General features: G+C 42.8%; 1 long non-coding RNA gene across 1 annotated transcript; it reads right to left on the bottom strand.

Moving 5' to 3' along the window:
• Nucleotides 1-307: 307 nt before the first annotated feature.
• Nucleotides 308-846, bottom strand: Gm41576. The gene is made up of 3 exons (XR_876775.1): nucleotides 699-846; nucleotides 552-598; nucleotides 308-401 (listed from the first exon to the last, which is right to left on the bottom strand). It is a non-coding gene; the product is annotated as a predicted gene, 41576 (long non-coding RNA).
• Between the last annotated feature and the right edge of the window lie 4,265 nt (nucleotides 847-5,111).

Genomic DNA, 5,111 nt, shown 5'->3' with positions numbered 1-5,111 from the left:
CACCAGCCAAGAGAGCTTTGTAACAGGACAGGAAATGATGGTTGAAATAGAGTGTATTGAAATGACAATTTGTCAAAAGCATAAAATTAAAAATACAGATGATATTTCATTTTATGGACGTACCATGCCCAGTGAGTCACAGCCTCATCCCAGGAAGAAGACACAGTGTGTGCTCATCTTTGCACTTGAGCCGATGTTAGTTTTTGATTCCCAATGAACAAGATAAATTCCACTCAAATGCTTGAATGCTAATTTGTAACAGCCCATGACATCCCAACATCTAGAGCGTTCCTGCAGAGAAAGGTGCCCTCTTTCCCATCTTCCCTCCCACTGCAGACCCTCCAGGGTCTCACCTGTTGAAGATGAAAGAGAAGCATCACATTCCTGGGCAACAGCGCCGCCTGGTGGAAGAAACAAAGAGGACAGCGTCTGAACCCACAGAGCTGAGGGTAAAGGGGATGCAGGCTGCTGAGCTGCCCCAGGACCTCCTTCCTGTCTGCACTGCTCCAGGGCTCTCAGGTCTCAGGCCGCCCTGCTCTCATCAAACTTACATCCAGAAGAACTTTACGTGCTTTTCCACCCGTGGGAAGAAAACTCCCTGTAAGAGGGAAGGCAGGAGGCAGAGCCATGAGTGCTAAAAGGAGCTGCAAAGCCCCAAAGAGAGCAGTTCCAGAACTCTTTGAGGTAGGAAGACACACCTGTAATCCAGAATATTTGAGCGGGAGCCCCTCCCACTTGTGATCTGGGCCACGCCTTCTGCTGGAAGCCTACATGAAGACATGGAAGAAGGAAAGGCTTGCTGTGTCTGCTTGCTCCTGCTCCTGTTATCTGTCGGAGATTCCTGCTTGTCCTCCCTTGCTCTGAAAAATAAGAGCAGACTCATATTTACTTATGAATGCTTATGCTTTATGCTAGGCCTTTTCCAGCTATCTCATAATTCAGTTATCCCATTCATACTATTCTAATTCTGCCACATGGCTGGTCACCTCTCCTCAGTTTCACACATCCTGCTTCCTCCGAGTCTGGGTGGAGAATCCCCCATGATTCTCTCTTCCCAGAGATCCTCTCTCTGCCAAGAATCCTGCCTTCTACTCTCCTTGCTACAGCACATAGGGTTTTTATTTTACTACTCAGAAGGTGATATAGGTAGGCAGAATAGGACAGAGACTCATTTTTACACAGGGTACAACAACATTATTTCAACATTACCCCCACTTAGTCTTATAAAAGGTTCTTTCTCTGACATCCTAAACTATACACAATAACAAGTATAAGAACATAACTTTGAAAAGTTAAGAATTTAATTAAGAATTATTAATTCTTTATTAAGAAGTAGTATTAATTCTTTATTTAATAATTAAGGATTAATTTTAAAAATTAAGAATTTTAATTAATTCTTAATATAAGAATTAAATTCATTACATCTGGTTCATTTGTATTTGCCAACCATTGAGAGATTACTCTATTATCTATCTTATGAATCCAAAGTTCTATGTATCCTATTTGTAAAACATTCTATGTCTAATTCCTTTTTATCATAACAGGAAATTATCCACCTGAAATATCTTCCTAGACCTAGTTAATAGATTTCTTAAATCCTAAACAACCTAAGCTTCCTGTGAGACTGTAACTATGTAGTCTTCCCCCCATCAGTGACCTGAGAAGGATAAATATTCCCTGAGAAAACAGGACGTGCAGAGCAATCAGCTTCAAAGCTATGGGACTGGCAGAGATCGCTGGCTGACTGGACAGTCACCCAAGGTTCTTCTGCAGTGCTGGGGCATCCATCTTCAAGGTACTGGCCCAGTATATGACAGATGTTTTTTTATGAAGCAGGATTATTGAAGGACTCTCCCAACTTGTCTTGGTACAGCTTGCTCTGTGTTCTGCTTGTCCCCTGTTAGGACAGCATGCAGTCTGAAGTTGAAGCAAGGGCAAGCTTTTGGCTAGTGCCTGGCTTTGCTGCATTGAAGCAAACTCCATTTTGGAGGTTCTTCGATGCCCATCATCCTCTCTGAGTTAGAATGGGGTTGTCTTAGTTAGGGATTTACTGCTGTGAACAGACAACATGACCAAGGCAAGTCTTATAAATGACAATGTTTAATTGGGGTTGGATTATAGATTCAGAGGTTCAATCCATTATCATCAAGGCAGGAAACATGGCAGCATCCAGGCAGGCATGGAGCAGGCAGAGCTGAGAGTTCTACATCTTCATCTGAAGGCTGCTAGCAGAATACTGACTTCCAGGCAGCGAGGATGAGGATCTTATAGTCTACACCCATAGTGACACACCTACTGCAACAGGGCCACATCTTCTAATAGTGCCACTCCCTGGGCCAAGCAAACCATCACATTCCACTCCCTGGCCACCATAGGCTTGTTCAAACATGAGTTTAAGGGGACATACCTAAACATAGCATAATGTAAAATATATTTAATTCAATAGTCCCCATAGTCTATGGCAGTCTCAACAGTGTTAAAAGTCCAAAGTTCAAGGTCTCTTCTGAGGTTCATCCAGTCACTTAAGTGGAATTCCCAAAGCAAGGCCGGAAACCAGCTGGGCAAACTCCAAACTCTGCATCTCTATGTCTGATGTGAAAGCAGACTTTAGATCTCCAACTTCTTTTTTTTCATCTTTGTTGAGTGGAACAAACTTTTTTCACCTGGACCTGTCTCCACTCCCTGTTAGCAGCTTTTCTCAGGAGATAGACCACAGCACTAGCATCGCAAGTATCTTGGGGTCTCCAAGACAACTTCAGTGTTACATCTTCTGGTTTCAAGGTCTGGGATTTATGCATGGTCTTTTGGACTCCTCCAAAAAGGGCTGGCATCACTTCTCCAACCCTACCCTCTGTAGCACAGGTTAATCCATTGCTAATGCTGTTCTTGGTAATCGTCCCATGGTCCTGGCATCTCCAATATGCTGGAGTCTACTGTTGCGACTAGGGTTCACCAAGACCCTCTCATAGGCTCTCTCCATGGTGCCAAGCCTCAAATCCTTAGCATGGCCTCTTCAGTTCTGGGCTGTCAACTGCAATTGGGTCTGCACTTCACCAATGGCCTCTCACAGTGCCAAACCTCAGCTGTTCATATGCCCTCACGCCTTCAAAACCAGTACTGCCTGGGTGACTCTTACACCTTACCAATCGTAGCCTGCAGCCACATGGCCAAAGCTGCCAAGTTCTGCTGCTTGCTTGGCTTGCTTTAAGCTTGGCTGTCCCAGAACTTGCTCTGTAGACTGACTTTGAACTCAGAGATCTGCATACCTGTCTCCTGGAATTAAAGGTGTGGGCAACCAATCTTAGATTTAAGTTTTTCTTTACCTAGAATTGCTCTGTTTTAGGTTGGCCTTGGCCTCAGAGACCTGCTCTTCTTTGCCTCCTGGGATTAAAGGCTTGTAGTACTGTGCCTGGATCTAAATTTAGCTGGGTGGAATCTTGACACAAGGTCACTAATCCCTTAATTCAATTTAATATTTTTGAACACAAGATTCAGCTCCATTTTACTTCCTGGGTCCCCTTTAATACTTTAATACCATATATTTTATATTTTTCCTTTCTTGGCTTGTTATGCTTGTTTAAAATGCTCTTTGTGAGACTTAATCACAGAACTAAGTCTATGATGGGCTTTTGTGAGACTCATTTTGTCACTGCAATTAATCTGAGTCTTGTCACCTTAGTCTCAGGCAGACACTTTTAACAAAGGCAAAAACTAGCAACACTCTTCACCAAAATACCACAAAAACATTCTCTAGGCCACATATTGAAATTGTCCACTGACACCTCTTGGGCCAAGTCCCCCCAGTTCAAATCACTTTCAATAAGAAAGTCTTCCATATTCCTACTAGGACAACCCATAAAGCCCTAGTTAAAGCATTCCACTGTTTTCCAAATCCAAAGTCCCCAAATCCAGATTCTTCCAACAAAAGCATGGTCAGGCTTATCACAGCAATACCCCAGTCTACTTCTGTCTTAGTAGGGTTTTACTGCTGTGAGCCGACGCCATGACCAAGGCAAGTCTTATGGATGACAACATTTAATTGGGGCTGGCTTACAGGATCAGAGGTTAAGTCCATTATCATCAAGGTGGGAACATGGTAGCATCCAGGCAGGCATGGTGCACACAGAGCTGAGAGTTCTACATTTCACCTGAAGGTTCCTAGCAGAATAGTGGCTTCCAGGCAGCTAGGATGAGTGTCTTATAGGCCTTACTCACAGAGACATACCTACTCCAACAGGGCTGCTGCTGCTTCTTCTTCTTCTTCTTCTTCTTCTTCTTCTTCTTCTTCTTCTTCTTCTTCTTCTTCTTCTTCTTCTTCTTCTTCTTCTTCTTCTTCTTCTTCTTCTTCTTCTTCTTCTTTTTGGTTTTTTGAGACACGGTTTCTCTGTGTAGCCCTGGCTGTCCTGGAACTCACTCTGTAGAACAGGCTGGCCTCGAACTCAGAAATCTGCCTGTCTCTACCTCCCAAGTGCTGGGATTAAAGGCATGGGCCACCACCACCCAGCTGGGCCGCATCTTCTAATAGTGCCACTCCCTGGGTGAGCATATGGAAACCAACACAGGGGTGATGCCAGGCGCAGTCCTGTCTCACTGTCATGGAAAGCCTCGTGTTAATAGAACACTTTAGAACGCCATATCCTGTAGATCTCTGAGATTTTCATAGACCACCTATCTATGTACAGTACATCAGCATAGGTAAGTGTTGCTTGTTTCTAGCTATCTATTATCTGGTGAACTTTGGAAAGATCTGCAAGAGGCTAAAGAAAGTTTACTTTTGTAATTAACACAACTAGTGCCTAACATGTCCATAAGTTTGATTGACCAACTACCCACTTGCATTTCTTAATTCTCTTGAACTGTTTTCAATAGTGTCTTTCATGGATTAGAACTTTACATTACATTTTAAAATGAGTGGCATAGGTACAGTGTCTTAAACAAGAGTCAAAGCATGTATACAGTATGTTGTAGCAATATATAAGATTACAGTTCTGTCAATATACAAAAATCTAAGCCAAAGTAAGATATTTGAGATTACACTCTTTAGTCTAAAATTAGATTCTCCACCGGCCCCTTATCATTCCAGTGTAAATTTAATTTTTTTCAAATTTTAT

Source organism: Mus musculus, chromosome 17 (assembly GCF_000001635.26).
Source record: "Mus musculus strain C57BL/6J chromosome 17, GRCm38.p6 C57BL/6J".
NCBI classification, from domain to species: domain Eukaryota; kingdom Metazoa; phylum Chordata; class Mammalia; order Rodentia; family Muridae; genus Mus; species Mus musculus.
The sequence above is the reverse complement of the archived record's forward strand: the minus strand, read 5'-3'. Positions and strand labels throughout refer to the sequence as shown.